At 34.5% G+C, this 22,286-nt stretch overlaps 1 protein-coding gene across 1 annotated transcript in view; it reads right to left on the reverse strand.

Annotated features, from left to right (window-relative positions):
• Positions 1-22,070, reverse strand: part of LOC137647253 (GTP-binding protein Rhes) — a 199,889-nt gene extending 177,819 nt beyond the window's left edge. Inside the window, 1 exon segment of the mRNA XM_068380646.1 lies at positions 21,788-22,070. The gene's annotated coding sequence lies outside the window, so the exon portion shown is untranslated.
• Between the last annotated feature and the right edge of the window lie 216 nt (positions 22,071-22,286).

A 22,286-nucleotide genomic window follows, 5' to 3' on the forward strand; every position in this document is an offset into this window, starting at 1 on the left:
ATTGATATTAATTCCTACATTTCCCCCATCTAGATTCTCAACTTTTAGGCATGCTGTGAATCAGGGTTAAAAGGTATTCTTTTAACCCTGGCGGTGAATAGCTTAGAGATGGGTTCTCCCTGTCTACCTCCTTTCTCAATCCCTCTTTTTCACTATAAGTAGTTTTTAGGATTGCTCTACTTCCTTTATAGACATCTCCAAGTGTTTTAACATAAGGTTCATTTATCCCCTGTCTTTGAAAGGCTTTCATTACTGCTGAAGTTTTAGCTGAATTGATTTAATACTTAAAGTGAATTGTAAGTCGTGCTATTTGTGTTGCAACCATATATATACATTATTATATATATATATATATATATGTATACATATATATATACATATATATATGTATGTATATGTATATATATACCCATATATATACATATATATGTATGTATATATATTTATATATATATATATATATGTGTATATATATGTATATATATATACACACACACACACACATATATATATATATATATATACTGTATATATATATATGCATATGTATATATTATTATTATTATTATTATTATTATTAGTTGCTAAGCCACAGCCCTAGTTGGAAAAGCAGGACGCTACAAGCCCAGGGTTTCTAACAGGGAAAATAGCCCAGTGAGGAAAGGAAACAAGGAAAAATAAAATATTTTAAGAACAGTAACAACATTAAAATAAATATTTTCTACATAAACTATAAACTACTCTAACAAAACATGAGGAAGAGAAATTAGAGAGAATAGTGTGCCCGAGTGTACCCTCAAGCAAGAGAACTCTAAGCCAATCCCTAAGAAGGACAAAAACAAGAAAAAGAAGAAGAGTTTTCTCGGCGGTTGAATAACACGACTCAGAAATTGATTGAAAATGAAATTTTCCATCGATCTTTATCTCAACATTGGATTTTTCCTTCGATCGTCGTATCACAGCTAAGTCTTCGGAGAAAAACAAACCTTTGATTCTTATCTTTCTTTGAAGGTCCATCGAAATTAATTAAATTTGTAGCGAACATCCAATTATCCTCTGATGAAAGAAGCCAAAAAGAAGAAATACTTTCAAACTACCTTATTAAAAAAAAAAAAAATAAAAAAAAAAAAAAAAAAAAAAAAAAAAAAAAAAAAAAAAAAACAGAATTTCCAAATATGTTTATTTTTCTGTATCTCTGAGCGCAGCGAAGGGTATGATTATTTCCTAGAAATCGGGGATGTTCTGGAAGATAAAGTAGAAAGAATGAAATGTAAATAGGATACAAGAGACTATTTTCTGCTTTGTTATCTTCGAACAGATTCCTTATTACTTTTCGTAAGAAGATCGGGAACACTGATTGCATCTTCCAAATACTGCACAGTCTGCTGTGACGTAATGTCGCGTTCGTTTGTTTTTCAATAATTAGTTTTTCTTATTAAATTACGTTTTAAGAGAAATATATAGGTTCAATTTCTCAATTTATATTAGTATTCCTTCTACTTCTTAACATCAAATCAGATGCGTAACTAATTGCGGAGCATCTTGAAGAAATTTCTTAAAATTTCTTTGTATTGAGCCAAGCTTTGTACACACAAACACACACATACAAACACACACACACACACACACACACACACATATATATATATATATTTATTTATATATATATATATATATATATAGATAGATATACTGTACATATATATATATATATATATATATTGCATGTTAGCTGCAGAGTTCATTGTGCCCCAGTTGACGTAAGTTGATAATGCACCTGGCTGTTAGTCGACTGAGATAGGTCTCAGCTAGAGGTCGAGAAATACAAGCAAACTAATCTCAAAAAGATGTAACTCAATGTTTTTAATGCGTAACAGGGGAAGTAAATTACTGGATATAGGAAGAAAAGGGAAATATGGGGTGACCGTCACTGGAATGTACAAAAGATGTAGGGAGGGCAGACTCTGTCGAATTATTACATTTCTTATTATTATTATTATTATTATTATTACTATCCAAGCTACAACCCTAGTTGGAAAAGCAAGATGCTATAAGCCCAGGGGCTCCAACAGGGAAAAATAGCCCAGTGAGGAAAGGAAATAAGGAAATAAATAAATGAAGAGAACAAATTAACAATAAATCATTCTAAAATAAGAAACAACGTTAAAACAGACATGTCATATAATAAACTATCAACAACATCAAAAACAAATATGTCATAAATAAACTATAAAAAGACTATGTCCGCCTGGTCAACAAAAAAGCATTTGCTCCAACTTTGAACTTTTGAAGTTCTACTGATTCAACCACCCGATTAGGAAGATCATTCCACAACTTGGTCACAGCTGGAATAAAACTTCTAGAGTACTGCGTAGTATTGAGCCTCGTGATGGAGAAGGCCTGGCTATTAGAATTAACTGCCTGCCTAGTATTACGAACAGGATAGAATTGTCCAGGGAGATCTGAATGTAAAGGATGGTCAGAGTTGTGAAAAATCTTATGCAACATACATAATGAACTAATTGAACGACGGTGCCAGAGATTAATATCTAGATCAGGAATAAGAAATTTAATAGACCGTAAGTTTCTGTCCAACAAATTAAGATGAGAATCAGCAGCTGAAGACCAGACAGGAGAACAATACTCAAAACAAGGTAGAATGAAAGAATTAAAACACTTCTTCAGAATAGATTGATCACCGAAAATCTTGAAAGACTTTCTCAATAAGCCTATTTTTTGTGCAATTGAAGAAGACACAGACCTTATATGTTTCTCAAAAGTAAATTTACTGTCGAGAATCACACCTAAAATTTTGAAAGAGTCATACATATTTAAAGAAACATTATCAATACTGAGATCCGGATGTTGAGGAACCACCGTCCTTGACCTACTTACAATCATACTTTGAGTTTTGTTAGGATTCAACTTCATACCCCATAATTTGCACCATGCACTAATTCTAGCTAAATCTCTATTAAGGGATTCACCAACCCTAGATCTACATTCAGGGGATGGAATTGATGCAAAGAGAGTAGCATCATCTGCATATGCAGCAAGCTTGTTTTCTAGGCCAAACCACATGTCATGTGTATATAGTATGAAAAGTAATGGGCCAAGAACACTACCCTGTGGAACACCGGATATCACATTCCTATAATCACTATGGTGCCCATCAACAACAACTCTTTGAGATCTATTACTTAAAAAATCAGTAATAATGCTAAGAAACGACCCACCCACTCCCAACTGTTTCAGTTTGAAAACAAGGGCCTCATGATTAACACGGTCAAAGGCAGCACTAAAATCAAGGCCAATCATACGAACTTCCCGACCACAATCAAGGGATTTCTGTACAGCATTGGAGATTGTAAGAAGGGCATCACATGCTCCAAGGCCTTTACGAAAACCAAATTGCAAACTAGGGAGTAGATGATTACCTTCAGCAAACCTATTAAGACGTTTTGCCAGAAGACGTTCAAAAACTTTAGATAATATGGGAGTTATGGAAATTGGGCGGTAATCAGTGGGACTTGAGCTACCACAAACACATTTACATAGAGGAGTAACATTACCAATTCTCCAACTAGTGCTAAAAGCTCCTCTTCTTGCTAACTTCCGCAAAATAACAGATAACTTTGGAGCTAAGAAATCTGCTGTCTTTATAAAAAACAAAGGAAAAATACCATTTGGGTCTACACCTCCATAAGCATCAAGGTCCATCAACAGAGCTTTAATCTCACGAGATCGAAAAGCTAAACTAGTTAGTTTAGCCTCAGGAAAACAGGAATGAGGAAGTTCAAGTTTTTCATTACTCTGTTTACTGTCAAAAACATCAGCCAAAAGGGTTGCCTTTTCCTTTGGACAGTGAGTGACTGAGCCATCTGGTTTAAGTAAAGGAGGAACTGTTGCATCTACACCAAAGAGTGCAGATTTAAGGGTAGACCACCATTTATGTTCCTGAGTTGTGCCAGAAAGTGTTTCTTTTATGGTTAAATTGTACGCCTTTTCAGTTGAGGCATAAACTCTCTGAGCAAAAGCTCGAAGCTGAGTATAGTTGTTCCAGGTCAACTCTGATCTGTTACTCTTCCAAAGTTGATAGGCCTCCTGCTTCTCCAAAAAAGCACGTCTACAATCATCATTGAACCACGGTTTGTCCTTCACTCGGTACCTTAGCACACGAGAAGGGATACGCCTATCAATTATGTTGACTAGATTCTCATTCAAAGGGACAACAGGATCTACACTATTATATAATTGTGACCAATTCAAGCACAAAAGATCATGTAAAATCCCATTCCAGTCTGCTTGGGATTTCATATAAATTTTACAAGAATATGATATATCAGGGACAGGCTGCTCAGTCTTCACTAATAATGAAATCAAGGCATGATCAGATGTCCCGACTGGAGAACCAACCTTACCAGTTATAACGCCAGGGGAGTCAGTGTATACAAGGTCCAAGCAATTACCAGACCTGTGAGTAGCTTCATTTATGATTTGCTCACAGCCTGATTCAGAGGCAAAGTCTAAAGCTCTTAAGCCATGGCGATCGGTAGGAGAGATAGAACTTAACCACTCCCTATGGTGAGCATTAAAATCACCAACAAAGACAAAAGAAGCCTTTCTATCATCTTCTTGTATCTTAGCCATAATGGTAAGAAGACAATCGAAGATAGGATCATCCATGTCTGGATTCCGGTAGATCGAACATAAATAAAAGTTGTTATGCCTGCCACAAACTTTTATTACCTGAATCTCATGACATCCACATTGATAGCAGGACTTATGAGAAGCAGGGTACTCTGTCCTAATATACACCGCCATTCCCCTGGCCCTAGGGATGGCATCACGTTTTCAACATTATTGGCTTCTTAAAACCAGTTATAAGGAGCTCAGATGAGTGCCTCATATTAGAAACCAAAGTTTCTGAGCACAAAAGAATATCATACTGTCTGGACGCAACTGTAAGATCTTGGATATTTGCATGAAGACCACGAATATTACAATACAGAAGACGACATTGACGAAATCTAGGACGTACTGGTCCCGGATTTCGCTCAATGTCTCCAGACAGCATAAGAATTAATAGAAATAAAAAAGAGACATCATACTTAAAAACTAGATTAACAAGAATTATAACAAAAACAATACGTACAGGTTTAACGGTTTAAAGGCCACTCATGGATGGCAGAGGCAAGGGACAGTAACATTGCCCTATCGAGCAGGACAATGCCCTAGAGACTGACCATATATATGTCATTAGCGCCCAAGCTCCCTCTCCACACAACCAAGGACAGAGGAGGGCCAGGCAATGGCTGCTGATGACTCAGAAGATAGACCTAGAGGCTTCTCCAAACCCCCCCCCCATCCTTAGCTTACAAGGATGGTGAGATACTAACGAGTTTGAGCGAGACTCGAACCCCAATCTAGCGTTCATCAGCCAGGGACGTTATCACATCGGCCACCACAGCCCAATTGTAAGGGAAAAGAGAGTGGCGAGAGCGTCCAAATTCTATCTACGGAATGTCTTGGTATTTGAAAAAGGTGATCTGAAATAAGTGAGATATTTAAAGAAATATGGAACGGCGGGGAAGCTTGGAATACCAATACTGAATATGAGAGGAATGAACCTCCTTCTTTGATTATTTTTGAAGGGAATCAGTTACCGGAAACTGCATCACTGTAGTCCATTTCTTTTAGCGATGCATATTTGCACCGACTCGCGGCGGTGCCCTTTTAGCTCGGAAAAGTTTCCAGATCGCTGATTGGTTGCATATTTGCACCGACTCGCGGCGGTGCCCTTTTAGCTCGGAAAAGTTTCCGGATCGCTGATTGGTTGGACAAGATAATTCTTACCAATCAGCGATCAGGAAACTTTTCAGAGCTGAAAGGGCACCGCCGCGAGTCGGTGCAAATATGCATCTCTAAAAGAAATGGACTAAAGTAAAACGTTTTCACAATTCCAATGTGTACGTTTTTGGAGGAAATTTTAAACATTTTATTGTTACTGGTAAGACATCTGTTTTTTTTTTTTTAACTGTGCATTTGATACTATTATTAATTAAAGATTCCCTTATAAACTAACTTTTTCTTGCAAGATAAAGATAGCACAAATGTGTTACCCCATCTCTCTCTCTCTCTCTCTCTCTCTCTCTCTCTCTCTCTCTCTCGTCAATGTTTGTCATATATTTCCTCTTCCATTTTTTTCTTCCGTGTTCTATATTTTTCTAAGCTCAATTTACTTTCTATTTCTTCTATCCATTTTTCTGTTTCCCACTTTCTAGTTTCGGATTTTATTTCTGTCCTGGTTATTCTTCGTATCTGCCTCATATTCAGATTTAATTATTATAGGTACTTTGCTATTTGTTTCCACAATCTTCCTCCCTTACTTTTCACAAGATCATATGATTTGGAAGATGCTACAATCAAAGAATTGTATAAGTTATAATGAAAATGTTTCGTTAGATGATTAATATGGACCCGCCCGAGAAGTAGTTCATTCGACTTCAGTGGAGGGTTGGATTTAAACCCAAAACAAGAACAAGAACCTTTTCTTGAATGTCCAGGATTATTGATTTCAATATTTCTTTTTTTCCCATTCAGGGTACGCTTTATCTACTGCAGCTCCTCATCCATCAAATTCTGTAATTTTTTTTTTTTTTTTTTTTTTTTTTTGAAAGGAAAGGGAATTTTAATCTTTTCTCTAATGATTTTACGTGGTAAGAAAATGGCTTTTAATGAGATTAATTAGTATCATTCTCAAAAGTTGGTATCTCTTTAATGCATAATTATTTTGTTGTTTTTTTTTTTTCAATATCTGGAATAGATCAAATCAAAAATTCTTTAAAACTTTCTAATCGGTTCTTTTACCGTGAAATACCGTTGTCCCAATTATGAGAGATCATTAAGCAAGAAGTATCAAACCTTAAAGGAGATAATGCCAGAGAGAGAGAGAGAGAGAGAGAGAGAGAGAGAGAGACAGAGAGAGAGAGAGAGAGCGTATTACAGTATTTGTATTCTTAAGTATTTGTTATTCTGTATACTTAATCTTGAAATCCAAGAGAGACTAACAGACTAATATATACAGTATGTATCTGTAGTAATCATATTGTAGATATAGCCCTGAAGAAAGAGAGAGAGAGAGAGAGAGAGAGAGAGAGAGAGAGAGAGAGAGAGAGAAGAGAGAGAGTGTACGTATTACAGTATTTTCATTCCTGGATATTTGTTATTTTGTACACAACCTGGAAATCCGAGAGAGGCAAACAGACAGACTTGACAGACAGACTAATATCTACAGTATGTATCTGTAGTAATCATATTGTAGATATAGCCCTGAAGAGAGAGAGAGAGAGAGAGAGAGAGAGAGAGAGAGAGAGACTTTCAGGGGGGTTCATCAGCAAACGACTCAAAGCAACGAAGATGCAAAGTAATACATGGAGTGTTTGACACAGATTTCCCACTAGAAGCGGTCCCCTCGACCTTTCGAATTCTTTTACAAAGAACGTCACGCTCTCTCTCTCTCTCTCTCTCTCTCTCTCTCTCTCTCTCTCTCTCTCTCTTTCAAGGCTGTATCTACAGTATGATTACTACAGATACATACTGTAGATATTAGTCTGTCTGTCAGCCTCTCGGATTTACAAGGTTATATGTACAAAATAGCAAATATTCAGGCATACATATACTGTAATACGTACTCTCTCTCTCTCTCTCTCTCTCTCTCTCTCTCTCTCTCTCTCTCTCAAGGCTATATCTATAGTATGATTACTACAGATACATACTGTAGATATTAGTCTGTCTGTTAGCCTCTCTCGGATTTCAAGATTATGTGTACAAAACAAATATCCTGGAATGCAAATATTGTAATACGCTCTCTCTCTCTCTCTCTCTCTCTCTCTCTCTCTCTCTCTCTCTCTCTCTCTCTTCAAGGCTATATCTACAGTATGATTATTACAGATACATAATGTAGTTATTAGTCTTGTCTGTTAGCCTCTCTCGGATTTCAAGATTATGTGTACAAAACAAATATCCTGGAATGCAAATATTGTAATACGCTCTCTCTCTCTCTCTCTTCAAGGCTATATCTACAGTATGATTATTACAGATACATAATGTAGTTATTAGTCTTGTCTGTTAGCCTCTCTCGGATTTCAAGGTTATGTGTACAAAACAAATATCCAGGAATGCAAATTTGTAATATACACACTCTCTCTCTCTCTCTCTCTCTCTCTCTCTCTCTCTCTCTCTCGTGGCCCGGGGCTGCTTCTTTTTGGGTTCTTGACTTACCTGCAGCGTAGAACAAGAGAAGCCAATTAGTCGCAAAAGCCTTTTGCGCAATTCCCAGAGTATGTTTGAGTGATGAAGTCCTCTGGCGTTATCTTTGGCGCGTGTTTTCTCTCAAGAGTTTCTGCTTTTCTCTCCAGCTTTATCATCGTCCTCTCTCTCTCTCTCTCTCTCTCTCTCTCTCTCTCTCAAAGTATGTTTGTAAAAGGAATTCAAAGAGCTCACTACGGGGTTTGACAAGGTAATTCAAAAGAAAGGACCTAGTAGTCTCTCTCTCTCTCTCTCTCTCTCTCTCTCTCTCTCTCTCTCTCTTTAAAGTATGTATGTAAAAGGAATTCAAAGAGCTCACTACAAGTTTTGACAAGGTAATTCAAAAGCAAGGACCTACGTAGTCTCTCTCTCTCTCTCTCTCTCTCTCTCTCTCTCTCTCTCACCTTCAGTATTATTAATGACTGTACAGAACAAAGAAACTGAAATGCAGGTTTTGAAGGTCAAACTTCCTTGAAAGAACTCGTTATACCTTGAGTTGGAGGATACTAGGATCTTGGAGGATTAATCCTCCAAGACTAGGATGGGAGATATGGCAGGGATACAAGGGTAAGGGGATGCATCAAGGATAATCAAGGATACAAGGTCAAGTAGTTTCCTTGGATTGCAAGGTCAGTAAGATTAATGTTGATTTTCATCTTTCTTTTCATTGATGCTTTCGTCTGAGGAGAATCAGAATTTTATTTTATGAAACTTTATTACATTTTAATTGCAAAACGATTCACCCACCTCTTAGGTAAAAACTTAATCGCATTTTATCTATATAAGTACATATTTAAATTTCTACGATTTTCCCATTATTATTATTATTATTATTAGTAGTAGTAGTAGTAGTAGTAGTAGTACTTGCTAAACTACAACCCTAGTTGGAAAAGCAGGATGCTATAAGCCCAGGGGCACTAACAGGGAAAATAAGCCAGTGAGGAAAGGAAACAAGGAAAAATAAAATATTTCAAGAACAGTAACAACATTAGAATAAATGTTTCCTATATAAACTATAAAAACTTTAACAAAACAAAAGGACGAGAAATTAGATAGAATGGTGTGCCCCGAGTGTACCCTTAAGCAAGAGAACTCTAACCCAAGACAGTGGAAGACCATGGTACATAGGCTATGACACTACATGGAGAGAGAGAGAGAGAGAGAGAGAGAGAGAGAGAGAGAGAGATTGTGAAATCCCTTGTACATTACATTTACAGCATGCAAGCAGGATGAGAGAGAGAGAGAGAAGAGAGAGAGAGAGAGAGAGAATTTAGAAGTTCAAAATTAATGTTGGTTGTTTCTGATTAAACTGACTTTGTGCCAGCACGGGCCCTTTCCAGTTTGTAGTAAGGTGCTCCAGTGGTTAAAAGATGCCTGGTGTGAACCTCTGGACACTGTTCATTCAAGGAAGACAAAATATTTCTCCTTCCCTTGATCACGCCCCCCCCCCCCCCGTCTGCCCTAACACACATCCGTTCCAATTTTCTTTTGTTCCTATTGTCTATTTTTTTTAATTAAAGAGGTAAATTATTTGTTTAATTTATAATAAAAATCGTAAACTTTGACACAATGCTAGATGGCCCTACGATAATGAAAAAAATAAAACTTAAATATTTAAATATTTTCAAGTGAAATGCAACATAAAGAAAAGAAACGAAAGTGAATAGATAATAAAACTCAAAAAAAAAAAAACGGAGAAAAGGCAAAATGAAAACACCGTATGAAACTATGTGAACATAACATGCATAAATGTACAGAGATTTCCGAACAAGAACGACACATACGCCGCGTTCATCAACGTGGAAAATGCGAAATGGTCGGATTTCTTGAATATCTCTTCCGGATGATAGACCTTAAACTCTTGAGGCGATGGTTTGTTTGACTTGAAATAACAGCGCAAACAAAATGTTCCTAGACCATTTGTGTTGCTTGTGTTTGACAGGCACACTTCATGTTACTTGCTCCCATGCCTGCTTTCATTCTCTCTCTCTCTCTCTCTCTCTCTCTCTCTCTCATGCATGCTGTAAATGTACAATTTTACAGTTCTGTCTCATGCTGCAAATGTATATAAGTGTTTCAACATTCTCTCTCTCTCTCTCTCTCTCTCTCTCTCTCTCTCTCATCATGCATAGAAATATATACAAGGCTTTCCTCTCTCTCTCTCTCTCTCTCTCTCTCTCTCTCTCATTAAAACCGCCAGTACTAAATGCTAGTGATGTAAGAATCAGGAACTAAATGGCTATATTGATCTTCTTTAATTTCGCTAACAAGATACCTAAACAGCAGAACTAAGATTTAAGAATTGCATATTAAGATGTTGGATAATAGCAGATTCAATAATATATCTTTAGACGATCTTATTACGGAATAAAATCTTTTGTCATCAGAGTTTTCTGAGTCAATTCAGTGGTTAAATCATTCATGTGAAACAAAACATGCTTGAGGGTACATTCGGGAACACTATTCTATTTTATTTCTCTTCCTCTTGTTTCTTTAAAGTTTTTTTTTTATAGTTTATATAGGAAATATTTAATTTAGTGTTGTTACTGTTCTTAAAATATTTAATATTTCCTTGTTTCCTTCCCTCACTGAGCTATTTTCCCTGTTGAAGCCCCTGGGTTTATAGCATCCTGCTTTTCCAACTAGGGTTTTAGCTTAGCAAGTAATAATAATAATAATAATTTGTCCTATTCTAACAGCATAACAATGTTGTTTGATACGGTTATCAAGTAGTTCAGTATCACCCAAACGTTTCACTGTTAAAAATTTGCCGTAAAAAACGATAAAAATTCTGAAATAAACGTTGCCAGAAACTTCAAAACGGATATATTGACATAAAGGAGTGATATTACGGTCACCAACCCGTAAAAATATAATAACAAAGTAGGGTAACATTACGGTCGCCTTTGTTTTACTGAAATACGGCTGAGAACAATATACTTTTAGAGAGATTTTCCTATTAAAATTACGGTTTGTCTTATAACACCCAGTACATGGAAGCATGTAAACAGAACCATTATTCTGCTTTGTGGAGTTTTTTTATGGTATTTCTGGCTGTTCCTGAAATCTTGAAAAAAACATTTACCTTGAAATTTTTTTTCAGCAAATCTTTTACTTAGGAAATATTTTATTGTATGGTAGCTCCAACACAATCTCATTTTAAAAGGTAGTTCTTATTCTTATCGGAATAAAATATATGTTTAGCTTTCTGTAATTTTTATTATTATTATTGTTGTTGTTGTTGTTATTATTATTACTTGCCAATTAAAAACTTGGAAAATTTCAATTTATGTTATAAATTCTACCGAACTCGGCGTCCTTATATTCGGGGATACAAATCCTTAAAAACCGACTAGAACAAGGGTAGAAGAGACTCTTTAGCTATGGTAGGCAGCTCTTCTAGAGAAGGACACTCTAAAATCAAACCATTGTTCTCTAGTCTTGGTTAGTGCCATAGCCTCTGTACCATGGTCTTCCACTATGTTGGGTTAGAGTTCTCTAGCATGAGGGTACACTTGGGCACAATATACTATCCAATTTCTCTTCCTCTTGTTTATTTAAAGTTTTTATAGTTTATATAGGAGATATTTATTTTGATATTCTTAAAATATTTATTTTTCATTTTTCCTTTCCTCGCTGGGCTATTTTCCCTGTTGGAGCCCCTGGGCAATTAGCAATTAATAATAATAATAATAATAATAATAATGATAACTAAACGAATAATTTGATACTGATTTGAGGGTTCGAATCATACATGGTTATGGGCACAAATGTGAGTAGGTTTCTATTTGTAAATGTTGAAGACAAAAGCCTCTATCTTTTCAGGTTTTTAAGTTTATTTATGATATATATATATATATATATATACACACACACATATATATATATATATATGTATAAATACATTTATATATATATATATATATATATACACACACATATATATATATATATATGTGTGTGTGTGTGTATAGATACATTTATATATATATATATATATGTATATATATATATATATATATGTATAATGATTTTTCATATTTCGTATTCAAATGTCATAGAAAAAAATAAAGTAAAATCCACTTGAAAAAAAAAAAACGTCAGCTACAGATGCAATAAAATGAAAATGGAATGAGTGAATCGTCTATCATTTTTATATTCAAACATCACTAATTACAAAATTTTTACAAAATTTTTAATCGTCTTTTTCATGAATTCTCACACCATATTCTAACGATAAAAGATGAAAAAATTATAATTTTTCCCCATCATGTAGTTGAATCAAATGTAATTATTGATTACATTTATTCATATTATTCTTTAATCAAATGTAATTGTAGATTACATTTATTCATATTATTCTTTAAGATGCTTTATGAATGCCAGATATACTCTACTTCTTCCTTTGGTGATTGTTTTAGGTTAAGGTGGCCTTATGCCAGCACGACCCTTGCCCAAATGAAAAGGTCTTCACGAATTATGGATGAATGATCTTAATATTTTCTTGAATAGATATCAGTTATATACAGATACGTTATTATTATTATTTTATTATTATTATTATTATTATTATTATTGCTAAGGCAAACCTATTATTATTGTTATTATTATTAGTAGTAGTAGTAGTAGTAGTAATAGAAGTAGCAGTAGTAGTAGTAGTAATAGTAGTAGTACTACTACTACTAGTAGTAGTAGTAGTAGTAGTAGTAGTACTACTAGTAGTATTAGTAGTAGTAGTAGTAGTAATAGAAGTAGTAGTAGTAGTGTTGTTCTTGCTAAGATTGTCAAGGTAAACCTATTATTATTATTATTGCTAAGCAAACTAGGTCTTTAGAACTGAATCAGACCTGCAAATCTCTAGATCAGCATCACATCTGGTCAGTCACAGGTGACATGGTTTTGACTTCTTAAATCAACAATATCATTTTATTTTTGCAATCTATGACGTCATCTCGTATTAATGCAAGACCTTAGATTTTACTTTTTCCTCTCCCTTATAGCTAGTCTCCTACTATCTTTATTTACTACCTTCATTTTTTCTTAATCTTTGATCCTTCTGTACCAACCGTGTGTCACACCGATCGTACATAGTTAATTTTGTGTATACAGTATATTATGCTTGTATCTTCGCTCTTCCTAAAAAGAGCGTGAATAAACATGTCTGTTTTCTCATCAGTAACAGTGTCTGTTTTTTGAACATGAAATTTCTTGTTGCTTTGAGCTTTTGTATATAAAGGAGAGTGTTCTATAATAAACTCACTCAGTTGCTTTCATACTGTCTTTGAGTCACAACCTTCTCTCGGCCCGTCACACTTCCGTCTGTTTTTAGGTGAGCGCTTTTTTTCGATTAATTTTCCTCACCATTTTTTTTTAATGTACGTTATGTAAACTTTCTAATACAAATTGGGTTATTCATCATTTCCTCTTCAAACTTTCTTCGTAAATTCTAAACTTTTGGGATCATGAATATCAATTCAAAACTATTTCTCGCCTTCCTTCCCGCCAATATTGCAAACTTCCAAGTTTAATCTTATTGTTCATTTCCCTCCTCAAATTTATGTCATGTATTGTTTTTTCTGTTGTTATAATTAAACTGTTCTTAGTTTCAATTGTATTGAACTGGGGTTAATATTGATTAAATTAAACTAAAGTCAATTTCAGTTGAATTAAACTGTAGTTACTTTCATTTGAATTAAACTGGTTAATATTGATTAAATTAAACTATAGTTAATTTCAGTTGAATTAAACTGTAGTTAATTTCAGTTGAATTAAACTGTGGTTAATATTGATTAAATTAAACTAAAGTCAATTTCTGTTGAATTAAACTGTAGTTACTTTCATTTGAATTAAACTGTTATTAATATTGAATAGATTAAACTATAGTTAATTTCAGTTGTATTAAAATGTTGTTAATATTTATTAAATTAAACTGTGATTAATTTCAGTTGAATTAAGGTGTTATTAGTTTCAGTTGAATGAAACTGTTGTTAATTTTGATTAAATTAAACTGTAGTTAATTTCAGTTGAATGAAACTGGTTAATATCAGTTGAATGAAACTGGTTGATATCAGTTGAATTAAACTGTGATTAATATTGATTAAATTGAACTGTGATTAATTTCAGTTCAATTAAACTGTGGTTAATTTCGATTGTATTAAATTGTTTATTTTCAATTGAATTAAACTGTGGTTAATTTCAATTGAATTATACTGTGGGTAGTTTCAATTGAATTAAATAGTGGTTATTTACAATTCAATTGAATTGTAGTTATTTCAATTTAATTAAACTGGTTAATTCCAATTGAATGAAACTGGTTAAACTCAACTGAATGAAACTGCATTTTATTTTAATTTAATTACAGTGGTCAATTTTAATGAAATCAAACTGGTTGATTTCAATGAAATTAAACTGGTTAATTTCAGTTTAATCAAACTGATTAATTTCAATTTAATTAAAATTTGTTTAATTTCAATTGGTTTTGAGTATCTGTACCTGGTAAAGTTTCATTTTCTGTGTTCTAATTCATCAATGATTTAATTATAAAAACAATGTTTGTTTAGTCATTGTCAGCGAACAATTGTTTTGCAATGTGTGTTTAGTCATTGTCAGCGAACAATTGTTTTGCAATGTGTGTTTAGTCATTGTCAGCGAACAACTGTTTTGCAATGTGTGTTTAGTCATTGTCAGCGAAGCATTGTTTTATAATGATTGTTAGTCATCGTCAGCGAACAATTGTTTTACACTGTTTGTTTAGCCATTATCAGCGAACAATTGTTTTGCAATGTTTGTTTAGCCATTATCAGCGAACAATTGTTTTGCAATGTTTGTTTAGTCATTGTCAGCAAACGGTTGTTTTGCAATGTTTGTTTAGTCATTGTCAGCAAACGGTTGTTTTGCAATGTTTGTTTAGTCATTGTCAGCGAACAATTGTTTTGCAATGTTTGTTCAGTCATTGTCAGCAAACAGTTGTTTTACAATGTTTGTTTAGTCATTGTCAGCGAACAATTGTTTTTATTTGAAACAGGGTATAGTGGAGGATATAGTTCTCTAAAGATAAAATGATCGTAAAATTGCAAAGTAGAACTTCTAAAGTTCAAACTTGCAGCAAATGTTTTTATGTTGAACAGGCTTACATAAGTCTTTTTATAGTCTGTATATGAATTATCTGTTTTAATGTTGATAATGTTTTTTAAAGTATTTCATTTTAATTTTTCATTACTTATATCGTTTATTTATTTCCTTGTTTCCTTCCCTCACTAGGCTATTTTTCCCTGTTGGAGCCCTTGGGCTTATAGCATCTTGCTTTTCCAATTAGGGTTGTTGCTTGGCTAGTAATAATAATAATGTTGTCGCAATGCACCAGTATTGCATACAATGTAAATTTCATGTAGACTAATCACTATGGATAAAGCTTTGTATGTATTTTGGATGAAATTTTCTGTCTATCAAACTGGTTTTGAAATAGGATATTTCAAATCGGTAATCACTCATACAATTTGAACATGATACAGTGTATTGCAATTCCGCCAATGCAAAATTTTGCCAAATACTAAGGATATATCTTTGATGGCGTGTGTAATTGAAATGAAGGTTATACCTGTTTTCAGCCCGCTAATATTGCACTGGGCTATTTTTCCTTGATTTAGCTCTTGGGCTTATAACATCCTGCTTTTCTAACTAGGGCTGTATCTTAGCTAATAATAATAATAATAGTAATAATAATAATATATCTTTGATGGTGTGTGTAATTAAAATAAAGGTTATACGTTTTCAGCCCGCTAATCACAAATAAAGGACAGCTATTTTTCCCTGTTGGAGCCCTTGGGCTTATAGCATCCTGCTTTTCCAACCAGAGTTGTATCTTAGCTAATAATGATAGTATTCATAATAATAGTAATGATAATAATAATAAGTCGCAATTTGCAAATATCACCAGAAACATCATGCATATAATAATGTTATACTCATTTCGTAATCAACCATTTTAATATCTATCCTTCATACCTTTTCCCCTTCCTGTTTATATTTCCAAGAGCCTCCTTCTTCACAAGGTTCTCCTTTAAGAACTCTCTCTGACTCACATTTTATAGACTATGCATTGGACAAAGAAAAATTTTCTTTTATGTTCTCGTAACAAAAGAGAAATTATGTTCTATGTTATCGTAACACAAAAGAAATTATGTACTCTGTTGTACCGTCAATAGTAACAAATACATTTCGTTTCAAAGATTGACTCAAGATCTGTTGTCTTCAAAGATCAACTTAAGATCTGCTCTCCTTAAAGATCGATTCAATATCTATTCTCTTCAGAGATCAACTCAAGATCTGTTCTCCTTAAAAATCGATTCAAGATCTGTTCTCCTCAAAGATCAACTCAAGATTTGTTCTCCTTAAAAATCGATTCTAGATCTGTTCTCTTCAAGATTTCTTCTCCTCAAAGATCAACTCAAGATCTGTTCTCCTTAAAAATCGATTCAAGATCTGTTCTCTTCAAAGATCAACTCAAGATCTGTTCTTAAAAATCGATTCAAGATCTGTTCTCCTCAAAGATCAACTCGATCTGTTCTCTTCAAAGATCAACTCAAGATCTGTTCTCTTCAAAGATCAACTCAAGATCTGTTCCCCTTAAAAATCAATTCAAGGTCTGTTCTCTTCAAGATCTGTTCTCCTCAAAGATCAACTCAAGATCTGTTCTCTTCAAAGATCAATTCAAGATCTGTTCTCCTTAAAAATCGATTCAAGATCTGTTCTCCTCAAAGATCAACTCAAGATCCATTCTCTTCAAAGATCAACTCAAGTAGGGTAGTAGGTTGGCCATGGCACCAGCCACCCAATGAGATACTACCGCTAGAGAGTTATGGGGCACTCTGACTGGCTAGACAGTACTACATTGGATCCTTCTCTCTGGTTACAGTTCATTTTCCTTTTGCCTACACATACACCGAATAGTCTGACCTATTCTTTACATATTGTCCTCTGTCATCATACACTTTCATCTTGGCAAGGGTAGAAGAGACTCTTTAGCTATGGTAAGCACTCTTCTAGGAGAAGGACACTCCAAAATCAAACCATTGTTCTCTAGTCTTGGGTAGTGCCATAGCCTCTGTACCATGGTCTTCCACTGTTTTGGGTTAAAGTTCTCTTGCTTGAGGGTACACTCGGGCACACTATCTTATCTCACTTTCTCTTGTTTTTTTTTAGTTTTTTAAAGTCTATATAGGAAATATTAATGTTAATTTATTACGGTTCTTAGAATATTTTATTTTTCCTTGTTTCATTTCCTCACTGGGCTATTTTCCCTGTGGAGCCCCTGGGCTTATCGCATCCTGCTTTTCAACTAGGGTTGTAGCTTAGCAAGTAATAATAAAAATAATCATCTGTTCTCTTCAAAGATCAACTCCAGATCTGCTCTCCTTATAGATCGATTCAAGATCTGTTCTCTTTAAAGATCGACTCCAGATCTGCTATCCTTAAAGATCGATTCAAGATCTGTTCTCTTTAAAGATCGACTTCAGATCTGCTATCCTTAAAGATCGATTCAAGATCTGTTTTCATCAAAGATCGACTAAAGATCGGTTCTCTTTAAAGATCGACTCAAGATCTGTTCTTCTCAAAGATTGACTTAAAATTAGTTCCCTACAAAGATCAACTTAAAATTTGTTCTCTTTAAAGATCTACTTAAGATCTGTTCTCATTACAGATCGGCTTGAAATCTGCTCTCTTTAAAGATCGTCTTCATATTTGCCAAGTTCGGCAGCGTTACCCTTGTGGGTATTTAGAAGGATAACCTAGGATGAGAATCAAATTCCTTCCCTCATTAATTGGTTTATCTTTTACCACCAAAATCCTCACAAAAAGAATCATTAAATATGGTTTCTTGACTGAGTGATACATCACTTTGCTCCTGTTTGAAAGTTCGAGGATACCTTATGCCTATCGTTATACTGCACCAAAGGATGTAATGCTAGATATTTTAAACTTCTTCTATTCTGATGAAAGGATTTAATATCACCTTTATTTACAATCTTCAAATCTGACAAAGGGATTTATTGTTGAGAATTATCCCCATCTCCAAGTTTGACGAGAGATTGATTATTTGGGATTTTCCATATCCTTTATGCTGACAAAACGATTTATAGCTTAACGTTTTCCAAATCTTCAGATCTGACGAAATTATGCATTGTTCGGAATTTTTCAAATCTTCCCGTCTGACGATAGGATTTGCAATTGGACGTTTTCCAAATATAGTCCAACGGAATTTTTCTGATATAGTACCTGATTATTATTATTATTATTACCTGCTACGCTATAACCCTAGTTGGAAAAGAAGCATTCTTTAAGGCCAGGGGCCCCAATAGGGAAAATAGCCCAGTGAGGAAAGGAAACAATGGAAAATTAAATATTTTAAGAACATTCTTCTTCTTTGTCTACATCTTTTCCCACTTCTATGTGGGGTCGATGTTTCTGGTCAGTTTTCTCCATCTATCTCTGTCCCACACCTTATCACCGGTTAACCCCTTTGATCGAAGGTCATCCTTGATACAGTCCATCCACCTTCGCTTTGGTCTCCCTCTCCTTGTTCCCTGTACCTCCATTTCCATCACTCTCCTCCCAATATACTGTTCATCTCTTCTCATGACATGACCATACCACCTCAGTCTACTTTCTTGGTTCTTATCTGATAGTTTTCTAACTCCTGTAACATCATTAAATTAAACATTTCCTATTTAAAGTATAAAAACTTTAACCAAACAAGAGGAAGAGAAATAAGCTAGAATAGACTGCGTAAGTGTACACTCAAGCAAGAGAACTTTAAGCAAAGGATTTATTGTTTGACGTTTTCCAAATCTTCTATCTAAGCAAAGGATTTATTGATGGAAATTTTCCAGAACTGATATGAACAAAGGATACGTTGCTTGGAAATGTTCAAATCTTCCCGCCAGAAGAAAGGATTTAGAGATGGATGTGCTTCTAGTTTCCTATTTGTTATTCCATCAACAAATTAGATCAGCAAACAATATAATAAAGGGGTCTTTGTTACCATGATCTCTTATATTGAACTATAATCCTAATCTGAAAAAGCTTGCAATCAATCAGGTTAATTGGCCCTTCTCATTTACACTGTTAAAAAACCCCGTAATTTTGATGGGAAATTCTCCGTAAAAATATACTGTTCTCAATCGTAATTCAGTAAAATACAGGCGACCGTAATTTTACCTTACTTTGTTATTATCTTTTACGGGTTGTTGACCGTAATATTACTCCTTTTTGTCAATATATCCGTTTTTAAAACGGTAAATCCTGAAGTAAATGTTGCCAGACATTTACCGTTTTTTTTTTTTTTTTCAATAGAAATTTTTAACAGTGTACCTTAGCTAGGAGCTCATTGTTACCCGGAAACTTGTAGTTTTAACTTGAGGTTAACTTCCAAAGCCTGTTCTCTAGCTCATTCGTCTTCCACTGTCTTTGGTTAGAGTTCTCTTGCTTGAGGGTACACTCGTGCACTCCTTTCTATCTTATTTCTCTTCCTCTTGTTTTGTTAAAGTTTTTTATCGTTTATATTGGAGATATTTATTTTAATGTTACTGTTCTTAGAATATTTTATTGTTCCTTATTTCCTTTCCCCACTGGGCTATTTTCCCTGTTGGCGTCCCTGGGCTTATAGTATCCTGCTTTTCCAACTAGGGTTGTAGCTTAGCAAGTAACAGTTACAAAAATAACAATCAGCTATGCAAGAAAAACTCTCATCCAATACAACATCCATAATGTGGTAAACTTCTGATGTTGTTCAGTCGAACACTTTAGAGGTTTTTTGTTTCCTTTAATTTTTTTTTTTTTTAATCTTCCAGGGGTACATAGTTGAGTAGCCTTTTACTTTTCTTGTTATGGATTTGCTTTAATGTATGTCTTACTTCCTGATCTCATGGTTACCATTCATTAAATATTATTGTGTTAAGTCATACTGTTTTACAAGATGTATATATACATATGAATATATATATATATATATATATATATGTGTGTGTGTGTGTGTGTGTGTACATGCGTGTGTGTTTATATAGTACTGTTTTACGTGCTGTATATATATATATATATATATATATGTGTGTTATGTGTCAACTAATTTCGGGTTATATCTCAAGTACATCATCAATAAAAAACAAGCAAACTATACAACCATCAAGGATTTAATCATTTAAAAAAAAGCTAAAATAAAAATGCTGAAACTAGCATAACGAAAGCGAATATAGCGGAAGGAAGTGAAGCGCTTGTCCTTTGTCGAAGAAGCAACCACTGCGACGTTGTCCCGCGCTATCCATACTAAAGCACCTTGCGTAACCTTGATTTGAGCTATTTAGTTTATTCTACGTTTGTCTTATTATATTGTGTTAATTCCGCGTACTTGTTATTGTATTCTGAGCTCCTCTAAGCACTTGGTGTCACTCTACACTTCCCTGAACAATTGGTAATAGTCTACGCTCTCTTAAACCCTTACTTTCTACACTGTTTTGAGCAACTGATGTTATTCTACGCAGTCCCAAACATTTAGTGTTATTCAACACTTCCTCGAACACTTTAAATAATTCTACGCCGTCTAAGCACTTAATGTTATTTAACCCAAGTACTTAATATCATTATAAGTTACCCTAAGCACTTGGTGTCGTATACTGACCTAAGCATTTAATATTAGTCAAAGTTACCTTAAGCACTAAATGTTATTATATACTGACCCAAGCACTTTATAGCATTCTAAGTTACCCTAAGCACCTGGTGTTATACACTGGCCTAAGCACTTAATATTGGTCAAAGTTACCTCAGGCACTTAATGTTATTAAACACTGACCCAAGCACTTAATATCATTCTAAATTACCCTAAGCATTTCATGTTCTAAACTGGCTTCTATTTCTTGAACATTTCTCATACCCTTCTCAAGCGATTTCTGCCCTAAGCGCTATGCATTAGTCTACCCATCTCTAAGCATTTGGTGTTATAGCCCGATTTCTCGATATTATTATTAGTACTACTATACGCAAATCGATAGTTATAAAATTCCCTTTAATCAGTTGCATGCAAACAGCGTCTCAATCAGGGTAATGTAAGCAGGAACGAGATTCGTAATCTCTGATCCAAAGGGCATTTGTAATGACCTGCGTTATGCATGCAATTACATTTGCTTGCGAGGACGTCTTCGTGCGTCGCGTGCCCTATCTTTGATCAAAGTCGTTGTGACGTAGTTTTGCATAGAATTATTCATATTATTTTAGCTTTCAACTTTCTTAATCGTTGATAAGGGGATTAGAAAAGGGAAATTGAATATTTTCTTTCATGCTAGTAATGTATATATATATATATATATATATATGTGTGTGTGTGTGTGTCCTTATGTATGTGTATATATATATATATATATATAATTTATATATATATATATATATATATATTGATTTTCTTTCTAAATCATAAATCTCCACTTACCTTCCACAGAATCGCAGGAAAGATCACATCTACTTTGCCGTTGAAATAAATCACTCAATTTCCTTGTGTGAAAAAAGTGTTAAATTCAATTAACCGAACTTTTAATTGAAATTTCTCAAACTCTCTTAATTGTGCACAAGTTCAGTTTATGCACAGTGCGCATAAACGTTAAATGTTTCTCCTTTTACTTCAAAAAACAAACTCCTGTACTCGACCGTAACTTCTTAAGCCACTGAGAGTCGCAATGAACGGGAGACGCAGTAGGACGGTGCTTATCTCACGACAGCCGGCATCAAACTGCCAGATCAGTGCCCGTCTGGCCTCGAAAATTTCAGATGCCTCCCCCCCACCCTCCTCCCCTCCCCTTCCTACTTGTTGAACCACCGGCTTCGTCGCGCTTGCGCATTCTCTCTCTCTCTCTCTCTCTCTCTCTCTCTCTCTCTCTACATATACCTTCCCCTCGATCATTTCTTCCATTTATTCTTTATTATTACAATTT

The sequence above is a fragment of the Palaemon carinicauda genome, chromosome 9 (assembly GCF_036898095.1).
Source record: "Palaemon carinicauda isolate YSFRI2023 chromosome 9, ASM3689809v2, whole genome shotgun sequence".
Lineage (NCBI taxonomy): Eukaryota > Metazoa > Arthropoda > Malacostraca > Decapoda > Palaemonidae > Palaemon > Palaemon carinicauda.